At 37.1% G+C, this 24,767-nt stretch overlaps 1 protein-coding gene across 1 annotated transcript in view; it reads right to left on the bottom strand.

Annotated features, from left to right (window-relative positions):
* Window positions 1-24,767, bottom strand: part of IL1RAPL1 (interleukin 1 receptor accessory protein like 1) — a 736,319-nt gene that overhangs the window by 337,756 nt on the left and 373,796 nt on the right. The window lies entirely within an intron of this gene.

The raw sequence follows: 24,767 nt of genomic DNA, 5'->3' as shown, positions 1-24,767 counted from the left end.
GTAACCATGTAAATGAAGGACAAGGGGCTGCACCCTGAACCAAAAAATTTCAAAGTTTATATTAGACTTTATGGAGAAGAAGAAACAGTATTAACAATAAGAGCAATAAGAGCAAATGTGCAAAAAGTTACTGTTAGTATTTTTAATGGATTACTCAAGAACAAGTTAAGCAGATCTTACTCTCTAGAAGTACATTACAAATTCATTTAAATAATTAATGTTTTTATTTTTTCCTGTCCTGATTAGCAATAATTCTATAATAATTTTCTCATTCACTTATTGAATAGTCAGCCACTACCAATACTGTCCCACAATAACTGTTCATCAGAAAGCAATACTAGATTTGTTTGACTTTCTGAGCCTCAGCAACAAAACTAATCCCCCACAACACCCAATCTTCCTCCCTCTCCCCCATTACTTTTAGTTAAGAATACAAAATTAACAAAAGGGGAACAGATACTTTCTACAATGGCTTCCTTAAACGGAAACTTATGGGGTTTTTTTCTTAAGGAATTTCAACCATGGAATTTTGCCATTAGGTTCACTCACTTAAAAACTTGGTGTCCAGCCTCAGCTAGCTATTTAGGCCCCCAATCCAGCCTGTAGAAAGCAATCAGTACATCCAATGGACAATTTATTTCCTTTTAAAATGCATATTGTATAAATATTGTATAAATATGTGGTCTTGTATAAATATTTGGTCTTTGAATTTGCCAGTTTTATTAACTTCAAAAGAGCTTGGACAGCTAGCTTGCTTAGAAAATCAACTTTTGCAAAGCTAAAGTCATATCAAATGACTTTAATGGAGAATTCAGCCTACTATGCGAGATAAACCAGTATTAGCACTTTAAATACACACAATGTTTTCATCTCTCATCTGAGAGGACTGCATGCCACTCAGTGATTTTTGAGATTTACATTTGCATAATACCACAGTAGTTATTATACATAGCATAATAAGAAAGACACAAACATCTCCACACATCACTGTGTAAGTAATAACCTAAGTAAATACAACACTAAAAGATGGAAGAAAAAATAATAAAAAACTTCAGAATCACTTTTCATTATGAACAGGATACACATAGAGAATCTATGGATTGCTTCCTCCTGCATTTACTTTGAAGACCAGGAAGGGGCAATAATATGTCTCTGTTCTGATTTTCCAACCCAACAGTCCCTAAAAATTAGTAACCTTTACAGGCCCTAGCAAGACATAGATGTAGTCTTGCAGCAATTGAAGTGAATGGAGACAAGGCTACGCTAATAGCTTCCCCATAGGACTTAAGAAACTAACTTCCATTTATTTCAGAATTCATTTTTATCTTTGATCATTTCATTTTCTACCTTTCTGAAAGAGCATTCTCTTTCTGATCTGATTTGATTTCTCTCTGTTTCTAAATTCCCATGCCAAAAATGAATTAACGTGCACCTCTAAACAGCATTAATTCCATTATATAAGTTACCAGGTAATAACTTCATCATACTTTATTATCAAATTATAATCCTGCCTTTCACTGCCTAATTAAGTTAGTACACTTTGGTTTATAATATTAGTCTGCTAGTCATGTTTTCTCTCTCAGGATATTCAGTTCTAATGTTTCCTACTTCCTTGAGTTTGATGAATCCATGAGAATACATTGCAGAATAACACCAACTCTCTTTCAAGCCTCCGGATTGAATGAAGAATTAACTATGCAGAGCAGATATCCCTGACTTTATTTCAGCATGCTATTCCTCATTTAAAAAGTGCTAAGGATTACCTGCAGTCCAGTTTAGTAGGCTTAAGCAAACATGCTACTAGGTACTCTATACTTACATGCAAAACCAGAGAGAACATTACCAAACTTTTGAAAATTAACATTATCGAAGTTAAGTTCCTGAGTTTTAAGGAGAATGTTAACAACAGATTGAATATGTAGGCACTGTATTTACATTACTGCTTTGTGAAATAGTTATTTCTAATATATAGATTGGATGACATTTCTGTGGAAAGAGAATAAAAATCAAATACTTGAAAATGTCTAGAATTGTCTAAAGTTTGACATTGAGAGTTCATATCACAAAGTACAAACAACATTACAAGTTAACTATCTACTGAACTATTTTGTCATTTGTTGGCACTAGCCACATCAATATGTCTCACCAGAAGTCTTAAGAGAATATCATCTCAAGTAAATAGGAATACTAGTATGCTCATAATATTATGGATTTGTATTTTATGTTTTATCTAGCGGTGTACCCCAGGGGTCAATACTGTGTCCAGTCTTGTTTAACATTTTCAGTAAGGATCTGGTGATGGATCAGAGTGCACCTTCAGAAGTTTGCTGATGACAAAAAACTGAAAGGAATGGCTGATAATGTCAGAGGGTTGTGGTGCCATCCAGGGGCTCCTGAAAAGGCTGGGAAATGTGTTGATAGGAACCTCACGAAGTTCAATGAGGAGAAGTGCAAAGTTCTGCCCCCCGGGGAGGAACAATCCCATGCACTAAGGTATGCTGGAGGACACCCAGCTGGAAAGCAGCTCGGTAGAAAAGGACCTGAAGGTCCTGGGAAATATCAAGTTGAACCAGCAATGTGCCCTTGCTGTAAAAAAGGTACGCTGACATGCATTAGTCAAAGCATCGCCAGCAGGTGGACAGAGGTGATCGTCACCTCTACTCAGCACAAGTGAGGCCACATCTGCAGTGCGGTGTCTAGTTCTGGGCTCCCCAGTAAAGACAGACATGAACACATTGGAGACTGTGCAAGAAATGGCTACAAAGAGGATTAAGGCACTGGAGCATCTCTACTATGATCACAGGCTGAGAGCTGAGACTGTTTAGTCTAGAGAAGAGGAGGCTGAGGGGGGATCTTATTAATTAATAAAAAGATCTGGAGGGTCATTCAGACATAGATTGAGGAATTTCTATTCGGTTTTGTATTCTGCCTGTGGTCCATTTCTATTTTGACTGGATTTTCTTTCTTTTCCTTGTGGAGGGCATTGACCAAAGAAAATATCTAGTGTTTCCCTTCTTATTTATGGCTGCAACAGACACGCGATCAACACCTACATTTATGCTGGTTCAAAACAACCATGGAAAAAATAATACACTCAAGACTTTTCAATATTTTCATTTCTATTGTCACATCATCAAGCAGTCAATCATCTTTTATTTTATAAATTGGAAAATACTTGAATAATTCAACAGCATTGAAATTTCAGAACTGCCTGCAAATGAATGGCTGTGGTCCCTGATCTCTATTTTAATATGCTGCCATTTATTGCTACACATAATAGCACAATACATGGTGCAGGATGAATATCATTCACTCAGTTATTTCCTTGAATGATTTCAGGGTATGAAATAAACTACACTACATCACTGTCCTAATAATGAGATCATTCTGCTGGAAAAACAAGCTTCTTGCAGACTGTACTTGCTGATAGGATCCAGCACACAGAAAATTTAACATTACTGAGAAGGTCTTCACCTTCATTTTTCAGAGTCATATGTATCATTTTCAAGGCAAAAGTCAGTGCTGAAAAGGAGACCCAAAAAAAAAAAAAGCTAATAACTCCTGAGTCCACTGTTGTGGCTTGGCTTTGTTTGAAAGCTTCAATTCAATTTATAGGTTTCAGAGTTAGTATACATCTTCAAGTTTCCAATATATTGGTGGAAATCTGAATTCCAGACATCTAAAAAATTTTGGTCTGACAGTTTAAAAGTTTTCCTAAAACATTTATAACAATAAATTATCCTAAATTAATATATTTATTTCTTTTCCTGCTTATTTGTGTTTCTATTTCTGTTCTTTATGTAACTTCCTGAACAGAGGTTTATGCAATGTCACTGTGCCTTCCACTTATTTGTCAGTCACTTCAGGGTTTTTTAACACATTAGGCATTTGCAACCAAATCTGACAAGTGATCTCGTAAATTGTGAAAAATGGATGTGTAAGGGAGAAAGCAGTTCTTGTTTCTAAACAAGGGAACTTGTCAAGGCAGGCATTAGCAGATGCAGAAATAAGATGGTAGTATGTAGGGAGAGTAAATAGGATAGGTAAAGCCGATAAAGATATTGTAGCAGTGTGGCTACAATTTTTGGGGAGGGTAGAGAAGTATGGGGCATAATATGTCCATAAAACACGTTTCCCTTAGTTAAGGGAATAAAACAACTTTTCAAAAATTTATGAAGTGATGTTTAAGACACAAGATTACTCTTTTTAAAACAATTTTCACAACAATACTTTACCATCAAAATCACAGTCTGTTGTGGATTATCTTTTTTTACTCTAGTTATTTCCTTTTGCTCAGACTACATATCATTAAAAAAGAAAAAAAAAAAGGTCAAGATTTTATACTTCATAGCACGCTCATTACAGTGCCTGAGCCAATTATCTCTATGTAACATACCACATGGTATTCTAGTGAGTGTTCCCATGATTAAGAAATGTGAAGATTGTTTATTTTTGGTTCGTGTATCCTTTTATTTGCTTTATAAATGAACTCTAATGGGAATGAAGTAGCAAAGCTTAGAAATGCAACACACTATGGAGATGAGAAAGAGAATATGGTGAGTTCTAATCTTAGACCGCTCAGATGTTGTACTTTTAAAAAAGTACCAGTATAAAATTGGAAACATTAAAAAAAAATTATCATTAGTACTAATATTTTTGAATGACCACGTCAAGTATATTTTATACATGATTAAAATTCCTTTTGCACTGAGTCTGCTATTACAGCTTTGCACACTGCTATGCTGCACTTTTGTTTGAGATAGCACTTTCATTTTTAAATCCCATTTTTCATTCTCTTGAAAACTCTTTCAAAAAATATGTTGTGGGCTAAAAAACTTACATATTTTGTTCTCAGTATAGAAGTATAAAGTAGCTGATATGAGAGAATGCCAGTAAGGGAAAAAGAACATATTAAAGGACATTTGAGGGAGACAGAAAAAAAATATTTTGGATATCATAATCTGTTAAAGAAGTTATCTCCTAAAAACTGCAGTTGTCCCAGCCTCACGTAGAGAAGAATTTTGAAAGTGGCAGATTTGGTAGTTGAGGAATCTTGGAAAATGAACTAGCCGACATGAAGAGGAGTAATGGAAAAAGAAAGCTATGGGTCGCCATAAATTAATTAAAAATGTTGTGTTTCTTGGCATCAGATACTGCACTAACATGAAACAGAGTACACATGTATAGATATTGGACTACTTAGAGACAGAATATGTGTGAAAATACTTTTATGTCTATCTGGTGGGAAGTTTTTATGTCACTCTCTGTTTTACCTGAAACAAGCCAGATTAAGTAGTATTTTTGTCTGAATTAATACTAATTCTTTAATTATCACTATTATGTTGTAGAAGTTGTTAAAACATGCAAGCTATTTTTAAGAAAGAAAATCAAATACTAGATAAGACAGAGCAACCAAAGGAAGAACACATGCATACTGAACTTCTGAGTTCTTACTCTAAACCACTAATTTTTCCCTGATGTCCATTCAGTCCCTCTCTCTTCCTTTAAACCCTTTTTTTCTGATTCACGATGTCGTGTAAAATATGAGGCTTAGTAAACACATGTTTACAGGTAGCCTAGCACACACTGACCTACCAGGTTTTGGTGGGTTGGCCCCAGCATGCAGCCAAGCACCCACACAGCTTCTCAGTCAATAAGCCCCACATGCAACAGGACAGAGAAGAGAATAGGAAGAGTGAAAGAGAGAAAATTCATTGGTCAAGATAAAGAGATTTTAAGAAGTGAAAGAAAGAAATGATGCAAAGGCACTCACCACCTCCCATAAGCAGATCAATTCCCAGCCAGTCTCTGAGCAATGGCTACCTTGAAAGCCAAAACCTCCCAATTTGTACTGCTAAGCGTGATGTTATTTGGTAAGAATATGTCTTTGGCAAAATCAGGTCAGCTATCCTGGCTGTATCCTCTCCCAAACTCTTGCCTCCCACCCCCAACCTACTTTCTTTGGGAAGCAGAACAGAAAAGAGAGAAGCCTTGAGGTGGTGTGAGCACTGATCAGCAATCGTCAAGACACCGGTGTGTTATCAACACTGTTCTAGTCACAAATCCAAAACATGGTAACATACAGGATTCTAGAAATAAAAATACCTCCATCCCAGCTAGATCCAGTACACAAGTTGCCAATCTTTTGTGCGCCACCTTCTTTCAGTTATTCATTTTCAGCTTAGAGACCAACTGTACATTTACAGTTACAGCGTGGAGATGGCAGCATCATCCAGTCAACAACCGCAAAACACAGGAGTTTGTTTACTAGATTAATTTCCAAAGCCTGATATTAAACTGCATTAATGATCAATGACGACCTGAAATGAATTGTTTTTTCTTTGTTGTATTTACTATACATCTTCATTTGAGGACAGTTCTACATCCTCTGTTTGTGGTTATGCTAGAGTGTCTGTGGTTCTTTCTGGACCTTAAGAATACAAGTCTCTTTCCCCCCTGCTCCTCAGACATGCTCTGACTCATTTTTAAAGTTATCTTCTACTCAGTGCCACTGTCGTACAATTTCTATTGTTCACTGCATGAATTAGGTATGGAATCTCAACATAACTATGTGAGAAAATGAAGTCTGGTATGTATTGGTCTTCAATTTCCCTGTGGAACTGCAAATTCCTAAAACAAAATAGTAACCCAGCCTGAAGAGAAACTACTATTAGAAGTGGTCACGCTAATTCCTAAAAATTGAACAAGCACACAAAAGGATGTCCTTTAGAAAGAAGATTTCCAAGAAAAGAGACTCTCTGGACCACACTGGTGTATCTATCATGTTGTATAGCAGATGGCAAATTATTTAATCTCTCCCATAATCCCTTATTACTGAAACTGTTTCTGAAAATACATTCTGTTCTCCAGTAGCTTCATTTTGGAGATTATGAGGAAGATCAAGGATTTCTTCATGTTGGAATTTCAGTAGGACTTGAGTAGCAACCGCTGAATATCACAAACAAGTTGCTGAATATCAGCTGAACTGTAATAACTAAATATGTGAAGACTTTCCACTTGGAGTAAATATAATAAAATTCAGCAGATTAGTTCATAATACAAGAGAATTAAAATTAACTAAATTAAAACGTGCATAGGAGAGTGTGAACACCTTGTTGGTGTGACTTAGTTGCTGGAAATTTCTTAAGCTGCATCATCATGACTATGTGAATGTGAGAAGGACCGTGCAGAAATGAAAAGAATTGCAGTGAGTGCTTCAGAAGAGCTGAGATCCAAAGAGACACTACTTATCTTAAACAGACTTTGAATCAAAGGATCATTTTTTACTTTAAAATGTCAAAGATTAGAAGTTCTAATCTTATAATTATTAAGCATAAACAGGCCATGAGGTTGCCACCAATAGTACATATTTTAAATTACATATTTTTGGTTCTTAATTTGTTCCGCATTACTTTCACTCTTTAAATACTGGAAGAGACTTACTATATTGAAACTGTGATCTTGGATTGACAATATCAATATTTTTTGTCAAAGTATACCTTAACTTCATACAACTCCTAGAGATTTTGATGAGTATTTATTGCCTACAGGTAGTCTTACTAGACTCTAACTATAGACACAGATTTATTTAAAGCCATATGTGTCAGACAGGTATTTGTATCTATACCTGCAATTAAATAGAAGTTAAAATACCATCTAACAGCTAAGAGCACTGAGTATTTCTGGGAAGGTTTTCCTTTTTCTTTACTCAATATGACAAAGTTATTTCTTTCTCCCAAAGCTGACAAGAATTTTAAAATAACCTTCACTGCACATCACTGCTTCAGTTTGATAACTGTGTGTGCATTCATACGCAAAAGAGCTCTCCTAGTAAATACAGTGTTCTTGGACAGGATTTACAATGTCAACATTTATGTCAATAAGGAAACACAAATATATAGTGCCATCAGAAATCCATTAAGTAAGGCTTTGGTAATCATCAGTTGTTCTGAGACACTCCAGGAACATTTTAAACACTTGAGGAGAGAATAATGTATTCTGCCTGTAGACATTCTTGGACAGGTAACTGGAGCAGAGATGGAGCTAAAGGCTGAGACTGGGAGGAGGGAGGGAGGCATGGGGGCACAGAGGTCTCGAAGGGCAGCTGCTTTATGGCCTGGCGCCAATGTGTGGCGTGGCAATGAGAACCACTGCACTGGGAGACAAGAGGGTTTTTCCACAGGATAGGTCAGACCAGGGTCTGCATTGCCCTACCATACGACAAGAGCAAACAATGATTAAAGACAGAAAAAAAAAAAAGTCAAAACCAGAAACCACACCGTCTGTGTAGCTCTCTCTTCAGCAGGTGACACATTTCCTTTAGAACAGTTGTCCTTTTTAACAGAGGCAAGTCTATTCTAAGTTTTGTGATTACAAGCCTTAACAAATGGCAAAAATATACACTGTTAACAAATATTGCTAATTTTTGGTGTACTACTTTGTGTACATGTATATAAGCATCAAAGTTCAGAAACGGATACATTTCCTTTTTCTTTTGCATTTCTTTTTAATCCCAAGAGCCCTTAAAAATTCTCTGTGTGAATGGCTCAATAGAAAAATTAATTCTTGGTATTGCTCTGAAGGCTACTACCAGCACAGAACACAGCACCCAGTACCATAACAACTAGAAAAAAGATACTAACCTAAATAAGAAAACTAGCCTTTGTCAGTTTGGAAATTATTAATTAAAGTAGATGGTCTTTTATATTAAAAGTGTTGTTATTTTATGACTACCAGAAGTAGAATGTAATTGACTGGGGAAAAATTTAAGAAAAAAAGAGAAAAGTATGCTTGTTCCACAAAACTACAAGAAATTAATCCATATATGTGTAACACTGGGATAATTTATCATCAGACTGATAAAGAAAGAACATATTTGATTATGAAATAGAAAATAATTTTAATTGAAAAGGTTTTTTATGATATATGCTCTTTTCCTGCAAATGCTACCAAGTAGAAAATATGGTAGTTTAAGGCCAATAGTAACCTCATGAAAGACTTAGCAAGGAACAATAATATTAACTGAACTTTAAAGAGAAAATATTAACTACAGTAAATCTGTACTCCATGGATTACTAAAAGTCATTATAAATCTGTTTGTACACTTTTTTCCGTTTTAGAAGAACCCATATTATTATAGCATTTGGTCCATATTAAGTCTAGAAGCTAAAGCTTATGAAATATATTAGATTTTGTAAATCTTTGCTCCCCAGTTTGACATTTCCTCTGTTCCCATATGCCACGTTTGCCATACTTGAAACAGCTTACCAAAGAGAAAGAGGTCACCAGAGTAATACAGTAGCTCAGTACTTTAATCTCATTAGGCAAAGGAAATGAAAATCATTACCATTTGAGTTTGAGAAGAAAACTTTACTCCTTTCACCAAAGCTTACTTTAAAGCTTAGCATGAATGTTTTGGTTGGAGCAAATCTAAAGAAACAGAATGGATTTAATTGAGTTAGGAATCCAAATCCCACAAGACTCAGATGAAAAGCTTTCTCACGTACATTTATGGATCAGGTAATCACACTGATATACCTAGCTGCGTTGAATTTCAAAGGCAAAATCGAAACATCAGAGCATTTCTGTTTCCCTCCTTATGCTATATCTCAGAATACATCCAAAACAAAATTAAGAGTTGTTAGATAAAGGAAACACATACATTCTTATATTCAAATATATTTTTGCATCCTGACTCAATGAATACAACAGAAATATTTTTGGAATGTAATACTGACAACTTTTTCAATCAGAAAAAAACTGTCACCTTCAATTGAAAGAGAAATTTTTGATAAATTGTATTTTTTTTTTTTTTTGGTTCAAGTTTAATGAGCAGACACAGAATATTTATTTGCTCAAGGAACGGTTTCTTCCTGTAGTGCCACTGGGACTCATGATCAGGTCAGATGGCTTGGATCTGCCCTAGTCACCATGTTTCTTAGTGGTCATCTCATACAAAATCCTTGCAGCCATAAAACCTCTTGATGAATATAGAAACCAAATTACACCACTAGACATAGAAAGATGAAGCATGAAAGTTGCACAGGAAAAAGGTTTTGGACTTTGGACATCCAAATCACAAACCATAAGGTTTATGCTGATTTACTTCAAGAATTGTTTCAATTCACATCAAAATGAAATTCTACAGATTGGTTCAAACCAACTTCAAAGGATGTATTTCAACTTTTCTTCATTCTAAAGCTATGTGATGTAGCAGACATTCATTTTAAAAACTTAAACCTTGTAAATTCCACTGAACATAAAATAAATGTATATTAAAGAAAAGGATCTTGCACTGTCTCTATGGTTATAAGTTTGCATGTCAGACAGGCAAAATGCATACTGAATGGTTATTGACATTTCTCAAGGTAGCAAATAAAGAATTCAGTCCAGTGGTGTTCTCCAGCTTCAGACTTTTTCCTGGGTGTTTAACCTAAGCAATCAACATTTGTGTGATATGTTTGTAGTACTCACTACATTCTCATATTTGTTGCTAATCATCAAGTGGACAAAGAGAAGGTTCTTATTTCTTGGCGTAACAATTTGGCTGTGAGAAGTGACAGCATTTGCTAGGAAAGCAGTGGTAACTAACCACACAAAGAACATAGGGCAAGAAGCACAAGTATCTCTAGAGAAAGTTTCACAGATACTAATTCATGTGCAAAAATTGAGAATAAATTAATACATATAGTTGGCATCAAGATAAATTTCAGATTAAGGCTAGGAGATCTGTTTGTTATTGCTGTCATCTTTGCTTATGCTCTGCAGTATAGTTAACTTCATCAACAGGTAGCAACAACATCTCTGTGTTTTCATTGTTTTTATCTACTATAAATCTTAAATTTTCCTTAAAAATGCTTTCCAGAGCAAAAATGACAGCTCTGATTTTCAGAATGCTACACCTTTGCTTCAAATAAGTTGAATCTCATGGCTCATTTTCTTCCATGGGCTAGACAGATTCCTGAGCTGACCTGTAACTACTTTTTATGAGACATTAGTCTGCCCTTTCTTAGTTATTAGAGGGATCCTTACAGGATATATCATCCAAAGAAGCCTGGCACACAAGGCCAACAGGACTAGGGATTATACCATTTTAAAGGATGGTATAACCCCCTGTCCCATCTCTTTTTTTTTTCTTTAGAGGAGGAAGTATTTTTCTTAGGAATTTCAAAACACCCTGAAATAAACAAAACTGGGTATAACAAACGATGCTTTCAGTGAAGCCTAGTACTCACATGCCTGTCTGAAGATGAAGATATTTCTTTAGTCCAGAGTAGGCACTAGGCATGACCACACTGGATAAACTTCATAAGAAATTTCTTATTCTCTATACTTTTAGTTAATTGTATAGCATATGGTCATGCATGAGTTACATGAAAAACTGAGCTACTTTTAATATGTTAACATTTTTTCTGAACCTGTTCAAAAATCCACTAGTGTAAAACAATAAATAGAAATGTCTATATTTGAAGTTAAAGCAAGTAGCCTACAAACTCGTACTACACCTTTCCAGTCACTGAAGGAATGAACATTTTTATAAAGGAATTCAAAGAAATTAGAAATGGTTGTAAGAGCACCTTATAACCCGAATATTCCACTGAGAGTAACTTTTATTGAGTGATGCTTCACTCTGTTTGATCTCTATGCAGCCTTTTTGCTACCTCAAATGCACTGAGGTAAAGAAAACACTAGTATATTTTTCAAGATAAGGTCACAGAGCTGAAATAGATTTTGATCTGAGATTATTTAAAATTTCTTCAGGGATTGCTCAATTTAGTAACTAATTCACCCTCTATCTATCCTCACTGTCCTCCTCTGCACATATACGCACACTTAAATACACAATTTAATTATTAATGATGAATTTTGCTGCACGGTGTAAGGAATACCAATGAGACTGAAATCTGAGTGCAAACTCAAGCTGTGCAATTTGAGGGTCACCACAGTCATAGCCTCCTGCTAATACTGTAGGAAGGCAATGTGTGGAATGTACAAACATAGGCTCAGATTTATGCCAGAACAGAAGAGACATGACTGAAGTAGACAAATAGACATAGATGCCATCATCTGTACAGCCAAAGATGAATTTGTGTTTATATCCAGACTGAGAGGAAAAAAGGGACTAGGGCCTTTTTCCTGTCACAAAAAGGAAAATGTTTCCCTCTTTTTCTCACTCAAGCTAAAAGGAATAAAACTAAGGGGAAATAAGTAGAAAAAAGAGTACATTAAAAGTATCAGAGAGAACCAAGACTGGTGAATACTGAAAGGCAGAGAAGAAGATTTATGAAAAAAACAACATAGTTAATAATGTTTTGCATGTTTATTTATGAGCACCAGTGCTTATACTGCTCATTTTGTTTTGTTTTGTTTCTCCTCAACATCCAAGTGTTTTTCATATAAATTCAACAACAAACAAGTGAAGTTCCTGGAAGAGTTCATACTATATCCCCAAATTTCCTTTCCTGGATGTCATGGTTGAACCTCGGCCTGCAACTAGGACTTCGATAGCCACTCCCTCACCCACCCACTACCCCCACAAGCGGGATGATGGAGAAAATCGAAAGGGAAGGGAAAAATATGTGGGTTGAGATAAGAACAGCTCAATAATACAACAACATAATATTAAATAATAATAATGACAATAACCATTACGATAATTATGATGATGATGATGATGATAATAATAACAATAATAAGTGATACTCATTGTAATTAATCTCACCAATTGGTGACCAATACTCAGGCCGTCTCACACCAAACTGCCAGTCCCTAAAAGGAGAGCACCCTGGTCTCAAATAGCTGATCTCAGCATGAGAGCAAAAAGGCAAAAGGCGGAAAGGCCAAAGGCTAACTGCAAAATGCCAGAGCAGCAAAAGGCCAAACTAACGCTGAACTCCAAATGGACCAAAACGGATCCAAACTCCTGAATGAAACTGAACCAGAATGGAACTAATGAGTCAGAAAAGCCAGCTCCAGTTTTAACCAGCTCATGATGCTAATGATAGGGAATATTTCATTGATCAGCCTGGATGTCAATCTAGATGGTATCCTGCTTGTTCTCCCTCCCAGCTGCCTTGCACCTGCAGCCAGAAAGTTGAGAAAAGACCTTGGTTTCTTTGACAACAGCCAAAATATGAGTGAGTTCTTGTATTCTTTTTGTATCAACTCCAAAACATAGTTTAGCTACTGGAAAGAAAAAAGTTAGCTCTTCTCAGTGTGTTATCACATTATTCTCATACTAAATCCAAACCACAAGACAGTGCTAGCTACTAAAAAGAAAAGTTTCTACCTGTATGAAGAGAATTAATTCAATTTCAGCTAACCCAGCACACTGAGGTAAACAATATATATCAATTTAGAAAATGTTCCAACACTAAGTTTATGCATGAATGTGTTTTGTTTTATGATGTGTTAATCTTAAGGTATATCTCTTATTTTCTCCCTAGAGAGGACTAGAATTCCTGGTAGAAAGACATGAGAAGATATAGAAGAGCCTAAAATTGCAACATTCATTTCTGAATTTCTAGCAACTCAAATATGGGGAAGAAATTTCACCTGAATACAAAATCCTTTTGTGATAATCAAGGTATTCATTTGCTTAGACTTCCTGCAGTTTCTATGCCTTCGGACGAAAATAACTGGGACATTCTATTTGCTTCAACAAGTGTTTAGACATCAGGTTAGCTGCCTGAAATGAGGATATAGCAGAAGAGTGCTAGGCTGCCAGGACTCTCTAAGGAGTCAGGAAAAAAAAAAAAAAGTGTAAATACATTGGGGTTTTGTTTGTTTGGTGATTTTGGCTTATTTTTTTTCCCCAGCTATAAATATTCATACCTATTCTGAGTGAAAATAACAGCATATATAGATTTAAAAGGCAGGGTGAAGCTGGCTCACTTAAGGCTGGCCCAAGTTGACTGGGCATGAAATAGCCCAATATTAGCACAGTAGAGTGCACAAGCTGTTAAGTTTTGTACTCTGTGCTAATGAAACTGCACAGCTTCCAGACTGGAGAGCTGCAAAGCTCACAACTGTGAGTGGAGGCATCTCCAAGTAATGCACAATTTCGACTTCCCTTTAGAAGATCAGTTCAGTCTCTGAAAGCACTCAGAGAAGTGACATAAACTCTTCATCCATTTTTTTTCACACACCTCCCCCAGGCTTTTGTGACAAGTGCCATTCATTGTTCCATTTTATAGTAATAAATTAGTGCCACTCAGAATGGTTGTTCACATGATATTTTTCAGCACATTAGCTAAACAGTAGGAGACATCATATGTGTCTCCTGTTTGACACTTGAGTCTCATTTTACGCTTGGGTTTGTTAACAGTCTAAGAAATATTTATCGAGCTCATCAATACAGTCATCTTAATATCAAGGGAAACTTGTTTTTGAGAGTAAAATTGTCTCCAGCTGAGCAATGTTTTGTACACTGCTGTGTTGCAGTCTGTAGGTAAACTTAGCTCTTATACAGGTCATCAGCAGTTTAATTACTACCTTTCTCTCAGGCTTGATCTTTAATAGCAATAAACATACCTGAGGAAAAAGCTTAATTTTGTTTGTGGCTTAACCACAGCAAAGAAAGTTTTCCACCAGTATGGATAAAAAAATTATAACTTTACAGAAAAGACCTGATTAATATGAATGACCCTGATGAGATACAATTTTTTTTTTCAGCTAACCTTTGAAATTAAAGCCAACATTTTTCTAAAGGATTACTTTTATTTAGAAAAATGCATATTATCATACCCAGAGCTACAAATAACAAGACAGAACAAAGAAAGTCTAAGGTAAGATTATATGCCTCCTGAAATAGCAATTGCAAAACAGTTCTTTAATGTCACTAAACAAGAAGAGTAGGCAAGGAAATAAAATCAAAATTAAACATGATCCCTCTGTAGTACATGTGAAATTTGACAGGATTTAACCTCACTGTATGGCATATGGTGAATTATTTCACACAGGTAATAGAGCAAATAAATGGGATGAGGCACATAAGTATTAATCCCAAGATTCTCACAGTCTTCATCCTCAATAGTCGTTTTCTCTTTCCTCAGAAGTGATTTTGAAAATGGTGACAGAAGAAATAACGGAAGGCTATTTTTAATTGTAGAAATTGAATTATCAAAATTAAGATCCAGGTCTCATAATTAATTTGGAACACTTTACATGATTATATATGAATTCTAGATTATATGACTTTTTGTTATTATAAAAATGTTATTAGTAGCTCCATATTTAGGACCACATTGAGATTTGTACTGAAAGTGTGATTAATATCCTTCCATTTCACACCTCATTGATTGAATCACTTTTCCAGAGTTAACAAAGTACCTAAGTATCTTTAGAGCAGAACAGTTTTGGTGGGGTTTTTTGTTTGTTTTTGTGGTTTTGTTTTTGTTTTGTTGTTGACGGCAGTGGTGGGTTTTTTCATTTTGTTTGTTTGTTTGTTTGTTTGTTTTTTCCTGGAAAATACAATCAGTGAAAAAATATAATACTAAACTGATCCGTTATGGATTTCTCTTTCACCTTCTAGATGCCTGCTGTTTTCCTTCTCAAATTCACAATAATCACGCAGTTCAAACTTACATTATATATCCATGTATATAGCCACAATTTAGGCAGGTCACATTTCAAAGCATATTTATTCCATTTATACATTATGATCCCCACGTGAAAGTGGAAATTGCAACCTAAGAGCTTCTTTTCTCTTTTCTACTATTTGACATCTCACCCTGTCTCTATGAGTAGCTTGTATCTTCAGCTTTTTGGAGAATAACTTCAGAAGCTTCAGCAGGATTACCTGTCCAATTCACTGAAATCAGGTTGCCTGTGAAATCAGGTCATTTTAATCAAAATTCATTATTGAAAGAAAGTCGTAAGGGAAAACAAGTGGACAATATTGAACACTAAAATGTTTTTTCACTTTTCCTTTTGAAATGATTATTTTTTGTATTCATAATACTGCACAACAACTTAGAATGTCATGCAAAATATCAGTACTTGAAATAAAACATTCACCAAACTTGAAATTTCTCTCTTTTGTTTGTGACAAAATGGTCAAGCATTGTTCATAACAAATTCATAACAAATCTGTATTTTAAAATGAACTCTCCTTCACAAAATTGTATTACCAGCCTTTGGACTCATCCAGTAAAAATTCCTGATTTTCTTTCATTGGAATGCTCTTCCTCATTAAAGACATTCCCTGACTCAACAGTCAGGAATCACTTGACTACCTGCATATGAACTGCATAAGAAACCAGTTGGTCTCTGAAGAAATTTATTGTCCCTTCTGTCTCAGCACACTTCTTTTGACAGGACTGTCTTATCTGTATTGCAGTGTGGTTTCTGATTAGTGGGAAAGAGGACATTCAGATTTTGCATCTAATCCATTAAGAGATGCCCAGTATACACCTCTCCTCTCCTGTCTTATGTTTTGCCTGTTCTGATGTTGCTAGTTGAAGGAGATTAGTGCAACAGATGAATTACAGCCCAGCTAGCTGACAAATGTATGAAAAGATGTATTTGTCTAAAAAAGAGAGAAGCCCACTGCTGCCAAGTATACTAAAACTGACAGAAAAGAGCAAAATAATAAGTGCCAGACACACTCAAGAGAGAGTGGGGTTTCACACTGGCAAAAAAGGTTTTAGAATGATAAGGTTTTTCTGCTGTTCTTTGTTTTGCAGGCATACCAGAAATTTTCAGCTTGACAATGAGTTCATATAGAAGGTTTTCACTATGACCTCTCCACCTTCTAAGGGATTCTTATTCCTATTACAATAAAAATAAATATTTTGACAAGGAAAAAGAAAAAAAGTTTTTAGAACTAACAGTGTTATGTGCAAAATATTTTGTTTCCAGCCTGAAACACCCTGAAGATCTACTGTGAAAAGCATGTTCAAAAGACCCATTTGAATATCTGCTCCCATCAAGGCATTCAAACACTTGGAATTATTAATTCCCTTGAGAATTAAGTTTTATTGAAAAAGTGGCTACATAATGTAATAGTAAAAGAATTAACCACTGCAGATAAAAGACATCAAAATCAAACTCTAAAATATTAGAATTTAAAAAGTTACATAGCAAATATATGCCAATGAAACACCACCCCCCCCCAAAAAAAAAACCAACAAACACTGAAGATTTTATGAATTAATACTTCGATCTTTTTCTTGAGTTGCCAACGGCTGCTTAGCTTTTAATTTAATCTGTGTATAAATTCATTTTTCTATCCTTTATTAAACTCTTGACATCATATGATCTATTTCACCAAAATGAACATGTAGAGATAATGGAGGAATGAAAATAACCTTTCACATGGAAACAGGCAAAATCTACTTGAATACCAAATAAAATGAAGCATACACAAATTAAAATGAAATCCACTGAACTGTATCAGAGAGTAAAACTACCCCTAGACACTATTGTAAAGTGTGCCTACTAGGTACAGGCTTTAAAAGAATTTTTTAAATGCCCACTTTTTCTCTTCCTTAATAAAATAGCCTACTGTTCTTAATGGCAGAACTGAGCCAGGTCTGCTGGGCCAATGATTCTAGTTGTCTATTGGCTCAATCATTGGAGGAAATTGATTCTTATCTCAAGATCACTTAAATAATTTTAAAAAAACAAACCAAAACAAACAAACAAACAAAAAAGAAACAAAAAACCCCCACCCAAACAAACAAAAACCCCTGATCCTGCTGGAAATTATTTCATAATCTTCTTCCTCTAGTATTTAGAAACTATCTGGTAATTCATAACCCAAATTTAATTTATACCTTACATTTATTTGTGGTTAGTTTGTATTTGCACTTCTTTGTGCAAGTGTACCTCATTTATTTTCTCCTATTTGTGACTAGCAATTTGGAAAAGTCCTCATGCTTACTTGAAATGCAGAGAGAAGAAAAAACAATTTGATTAATCAACATATATCTTGATCACCAAAGTAAAAGGAATGCTTCTCTTTGAACAGGTGGGATATTACAAGTAGTGCCAAGAAGCATATTTGTAGCATAAAATTATATTAACAAAACAATGTTTTATCTTTTAAAGGTACATTAAAAATCTTGGAACAACTGTAGTTTAAAGATGAAATTAAAATACAGCAGCACTGAAAGCAGTTGCTTCAGCTACTGATGCTACAATTTGGCCTCCATCAGAAGGTTCTAGCTTTGTCAGAAGAAAAACATGACCTTGCTAATTTTAAAAAATCCTTAAAGAAATCTTTATAAATATCTTTATGAATCCTCAATATGGTCACATTAGACTATATTCAGTTATTTCCTTTAAAATGGTTTCTCCAGTTTGATTAAAAATAATCAGTTTTATACTACAGTCTGTACAGTCCATAGAAAAACATTATTATGACTCCTTTGCTTAATTTTTCCCTTGTGTTCCTAACTAAACAGATACACAACTACAAATTCATAACTGAATACCTGATAAACTGCCTGGCAGAATTTGAGATCGCTCCAAGAGAACAATTACATACAATTTTCATTCTCTGTTTGGTGATTATGCTATATTATTGACATTTTAGACCTGTTGCAAAAGTACACATACAGAAGCAGGGGATCCCAATACAGCAATTTGAAAGAATGGAGAGATGCACTTGTAAGTAAGAGAAAACAATGTCATAGGCAGTATATTTCTTTCATTTTAGCAAGAGATGATTCTTAAGAATGATCCAATTAATATGTTGCAAAAGACAGGGAAAAGTAAAACTTTGGGGACTACTTGGACTGTCTACTTTAGGTGTCTAATTTGAGTGCCTAACAGACACTTGGTTTCTTGTCTACTCAATATAAAAATATCTGTGAGGGGGCAACCTGGAATGTGAAAATTTAACACTTAAAATTAGGTGGTGACTAAATTGGCTGCATATGGAGATGGAGAGCTGGAGCACCGAAACCTGAGAAGAGATACTTCCTCTTTGGGTGGCAACAGCAGCACCTGCTCCTGCTGTTCTGTGCACATCTGCCAGCATAGAAGCTGATGAACAAAGACAAATTACAGTACAGCAGATTAATTAAAACCAAGCTCATTTCCAGTTTATCCAATGATACTAGATTATGAACTCTGATGGGTCCTGATGGGAAAAAGCAAAGGAAGGTTGTGCTGCATAGCCACAGACAATAACCACCACAATTTCTGAGCATCAGCACAGATATTCTGCTCAAAACATTTTGAAATCCACACACAAATACATTACAGCAGTTTAGTTTCACCCAGTAAGAAACAAATTAACATCTGTCTAGAAAATGTTGTACACTTTGTCCTTCTCTGCAACTCCCCCTCCAGTTTTCATTCAATTTTAATTCCTGCTCAATTCTGTTTTTCTGAAGAGTGAACAACTCAGGGATTGCAACTCTGAACTGCATGTTTTCTACCTAGTGAAAAATGTATGTGTTCTAGTAGGTGTTCTTGCCAAGACAAACACAATGTAAAAACATAGCGATTTTCATTATTAAGCCTGCTTTGTCAGATATGGGATTTCCAGAGTCCGTGAATTCAGTAATAATATTATCTGCTGTAAGAGATTAGGTAAACAAGCACTAATGAAACTGCTGGACAACAGCCAAGCTATCACTGCTAAACAGTTACCTGAACAGATGCACCTCAAACAAAGACAAGAGATGCTACTTTAAAAACATGTCTGTTTTTCAGTTCACCAAACTTTCCAGATGATACAGTCATGAAGCTTGCTAAAATAATGGATTTTGTCTTTTGATTTTGGAAACAACTGAAAAAAACCCCTCACAAACCAAAACTCTCAATGGCATAAAAACTGTAACACAACAAATGTGATTTCTATCAATTCTCTAAGTTTCTGCAAGACAGTCCCAGTACCTTACCCCTTTCACCTGCAGGAAAAGTTTATCTTTCACCCACCCATAGATCAATGTAATGTAATTAATCAGAGTCTCAGAAAGTTACCTGGTAATTCTAGTACTCATTAATATTAATAATAAACCAGTAATATGAGATGATATGAGATGATATGAGATTATAATATAATATAATATAATATAATATATATCATAACACAAACTATGGGATGGTGAAAGAAAAAATAACACTTTCACAGGCAGTAAAGTGTCACAAGCAGTTTTCTGTTACCCATTGTGAAAATCAGAAATGGGATTTCAGAACTGAGATAATTTCAAGTCTTTTAAAGGTCTGCACACTATTCAACTGGATCTTCACTTGGATAATTTGATCAGTTCAGCACTTTTTAGATGCTTTTTATAAATGTGATGCAGTGCTTGTATCAATTAAAAGGAGTACTTCAAATGTGTGATACTCTCTTTCTCAAAGAGTAAAGCTGCTACATACATTTTTAAAGATGAAGGCATTATTTCCCATTCCATTAACCTCATCTGCACCTGAAGTATAAAACAGTATTTAATGAAAACCAATGGGACATATTAATTAGCTGGGTTTGAATACTTGCTCCAAATGTGTAAATCCAGACAAAAAAGTTGTAAAACCAAAGTGTAAAAAACCCCACAGAATAAGGAAAGTTGTTCTGAAAGGCACTGCCGGACAGTTTCCTAAACTATTGAAGTACAAAGAACTGCAAAAAATGAAAGCAATCTGAAACCAGACCAGAAATGAACGGAGAGGGAAAAATGTGTACCAAACTGGACATTTCCCAGTGTTCTAACTGGCAGCCATCAGTGGAGAAGTAGTATAGGGTTGGCCAAAAAAAAAAAACAACCACTTTTATACTAACCAACAGTTCTTTAAAGTGCCAGCTTTTATTCTGTATTGGCAATGCAGAGTTTTACTTTTTAAAACATATATATACTATAGATAGTATTTTTGTATTTGGAGAGAAATATAACAAATAATTCAAAAATTAAGTTTCGGTTACTACTGAAGTGTTTTCTTAAGCTTTCCCTATGGTTTATCAAGAATAAGAGGGTCATCAGGGGCAGTCAACATGGCTTCACCAAGGGGAAGTCGTGCTTGACCAACCTCATAGCCTTTTATGAAGACATAACAAGGTGGATTGACGATGCCAGAGCAGTGGATGTGGTCTACCTTGACTTCAGCAAAGCATTTGACACCGTCTCCCACAGCATCCTCACGGCAAAACTGAGGAAGTGTGGACTGGATGATCGGGTAGTGAGGTGGACTGTGAACTGGCTGAAGGAGAGAAGCCAGAGAGTCGTGGTCAATGGGGCGGAGTCTGGTTGGAGGCCTGTATCTAGTGGAGTCCCCCATTGGTCAGTTCTGGGACCAATACTATTCAATATATTCATCAACGACTTGGATGAGGGAATTGAGTGTACTATCAGCAAGTTTGCTGATGACACCAAGCTGGGAGGGGTGGTTGACATGCCAGAGGGCTGTGCTGCCATCCAGTGAGATCTGGACAGGCTAGAGAGTTGGGTGGGGAAAAATTTAATGAAATATAACAAGGGCAAGTGTAGAGTCTTGCATCTGGGCAGGAACAACTCCAGGTTCCAGTATAGGTTGGGGAATGACCTATTAGAGAGCAGTGTAGGAGAAAGGGACCTGGGGGTCCTGGTGGACAGCAGGATGACCATGAGCCAGCACCGTGCCCTTGTGGCCAAGAAGGCCAATGGCATCCTGGGGTGTATTAGAAGGAGGGTGGTTAGTAGATCGAGAGAGGTTCTCCTTCCTCTCTACTCTGCCCTGGTGAGACCGCATCTGGAATATTGTGTCCAGTTCTGGGCCCCTCAGTTCAAGAAGGACAGGGAACTGCTGGAGAGAGTCCAGTGCAGGGCCACAAAGATGACGAAGGGAGTGGAGCATCTCCCTTATGAGGAAAGGCTGAGGGAGCTGGGTCTCTTTAGCTTGGAGAAGAGGAGACTGAGGGGTGACCTCATCAATGTTTATAAATATATAAAGGGTGGGTGTCACGAGGATGAAGCCAGGCTCTTCTCAGTGACAACCAACAGTAAGACAAGGGGTAATGGGTTCAAGCTGGAATACAAGAGGTTCCACTTAAATTTGAGAAGAAACTTCTTCTCAGTGAGGGTGACGGAACACTGGAACAGGCTGCCCAGGGAGGTTGTGGATTCTCCTTCTCTGGAGACATTCAAAACCGGCCTGGACGCCTTCCTGTGTAACCTCACCTAAGTGTTCCTGCTCTGGCAGTGGGATTGGACTAGATGATCTTTGGAGGTCCCTTCCAATCCCTAACGTTCTGTGATTCTGTGATTCTGTGATTTGACCTTCATTGGAATAACATATTAACTGCACATGGTTTTCAGTTTATTGGTATCTTCAAACATCTCTGTGACAACTTAATTTTTTTGGGAAGTAATTATTTTGATGATCATAATTTTCTACTGAATATAAAACCACTTCATGGCATTTCCAGCTATTAGGAATTAATGATATAGCAAGTACTTTATAAGGGAATTTAAAAGGAAAAATAAGATCATTCACAGAGTCATTAGCAGTCACAGACTACAAATGGAATAAGTTACTCTTACACTGCTGGACAGCAATTCCTTCTCTCCATTCATTGTAGAATAAAATGTCTTAAGATAATATAACAGACAATCTTGATTTTCAGACAAGAAAGTTTTAAAAGGAAATATGTATATTAAAACAATACCCCTCAAGATAACAGTGTAACTGTGCAGCTCAATAAATCTTTAAATCACAGATTAGCCAAGGCTGGAGGGTATCTCGGGAGATCATCAAGTCCACCTCCCTCCTCAGAGCAGGGTCAACATGAGCAGGTTGCTCAGAGTCATGTGCCATTGAGTTTTGAATATCTCCAAGGATGGAGACAGCACAACTTCGATAAGCAGCTTGTTCTAGTGTGTGACCACCCTCACAGTAAAGAAGTTTTCTCTTATGTTGGAGTTTCCTGTGTTTCAGTTTGTGCCCTTTGACTCCTGTTCTGTCACTGGAAAAAACTGAGAAGAGCCTGGCTCTGTTGCCTTTACTTCCACCATCTGGTATTCATACACATGGATGAGCCTTCTTTCTCCAGGCTGAGCAGTTCCACCTGTCAGCCTGTTCTCATATGACAGATGCTCCAGTCCCCAGATGGTCTTCATGGCCCTTCGGTGGGCTTGGACCAGTACATCCCCAACTCTTTTGTACTGAAGAGCTTAGCATTGGACTCAGCACTTCAGTTGTGTCTCACTAGGGCTGAGTAGAGAGGCAGGATCACCTACCTCAACTGGCTGGCAACACTCTGGCTCATACGATGTGGGATATTGTTGGTCTTCTTTCCTGCAAGGGCACACTTGTATCCCACCTGTACACCAGGATCTGTCCTTCTCTGCAGAGATGCTTTCCAGCTGGTTGGCCTGGCCTGTGCCAGTGGCTGTGGTTATTCCTCCTCAGGGGCAGGACTTGGTATTTCCCATTGTTGAACTGCACATGCTCCCCACTTCTCCAGCCTGTTGAGTTCCCTCTTCATAGCAATACGACCACCTGGTGTAACAGCCACTTGCTACAATTTTGTGTCTTCTGCAAACTCACTGAGGCTGCACTCTGAGCCATCATCCAGGTCACTAATGAAGATGTTGAGCAGTATTGGCCCCAGTATTAATCCCTGGGGTACATCACTAGCAACTGGCCTCCAATGGCACGTTGTATTGTCAGTCACAACCTTTGAACGCAGTAGTTCAGCTGGTTTTCAATTCACCACACTAATATAGTGCTTCTTTGTTCAGTTTATCTATGAAGATGTTATGGGAGTGTTGAAAGTCTTACTGAAGGCAAGGTAAACATTATCCACTGGTCTCCCTTGCAGCGGATTGACCCTGGCTGGATGCTAGGTGCCCACCAGAGCTGCTCTATCACTCACCCTCCTCATCTGGACTGGGGGAGAAAAAAAAAATACCGACAGAAGGCTCATGGATTGAGATAAGGACAGGGAGATCACTCACCAATTACCGTCTCAGGCAAAACAGACTCAGGTCAGAGATATTAGTTTAATTAATTGCCAATCAAATCAGAGTAGGGTAATGAGAAACAAGAACAAACATCACTTCCCATTTTCTCTACCACCTCCCTGCAGCGGTGTGAGGGAACAGGGGAAATGGGGTTTGTGGTCAGTTCATCACACATTATTTCTGCTGCTCCTCAAGAGGACGACTCTTCACACTCTGTCCCTGCTCCAGTGTGGCATCTCTTGCATAAGACACAGTCCTCCATAAGCTTTTCCAGTGTGGATTCTTGCCACAGGCTGCAGTTCTTCACAAACTGCTCCAGCATGGTTCCCTTCCAGGGAGTGCAGTCCTTCAGGAACAGACTGCTCCAGTGTGGGTCCCCCAATAGGGTAACAAGTCCCGCCAGAAAACCTGCTCCAGCTCCACCAGCTCCTCTCTCCACAGGGCCACGGGTCCTGCCAGGACCTGCTCCAGCATGGGCTTCCTATGGAATCACAGCCTCCTTTGGACATCCACCTGCTCTGGCACAGGGTCCTCCACAGGCTGCAGATGGGTCTGTGCTCCACCATGGACCTCCATGGGCTGCAGGGGGAAAGCTGGCCTCACCATGGCCTGCACCATGGCCTGCCAGGGAGTCTCTGCTCCTGGAGCACCTCCACCCCTCCTTCTTCACTGACCTTGGTGTTTGCAGTATTCTCACTCCTCTCTCTGGCTTCAACTGCTGTTGCACAACAACTTCTTCCTTTCATAACTATGTTATGCCAGATGTGCTACCACCATTGCTGATGGCCAGTGATGGGTTCATCTTGCAGCCAGCTGGCATTGCCACTATTAGACATGGGGAAAACTTCTAGCAGCTTCTCACAGAAGCCACCCCTG

Source organism: Caloenas nicobarica, chromosome 1 (genome assembly GCF_036013445.1).
Source record: "Caloenas nicobarica isolate bCalNic1 chromosome 1, bCalNic1.hap1, whole genome shotgun sequence".
NCBI lineage: Eukaryota > Metazoa > Chordata > Aves > Columbiformes > Columbidae > Caloenas > Caloenas nicobarica.
The sequence above is the reverse complement of the archived record's forward strand: the minus strand, read 5'-3'. Positions and strand labels throughout refer to the sequence as shown.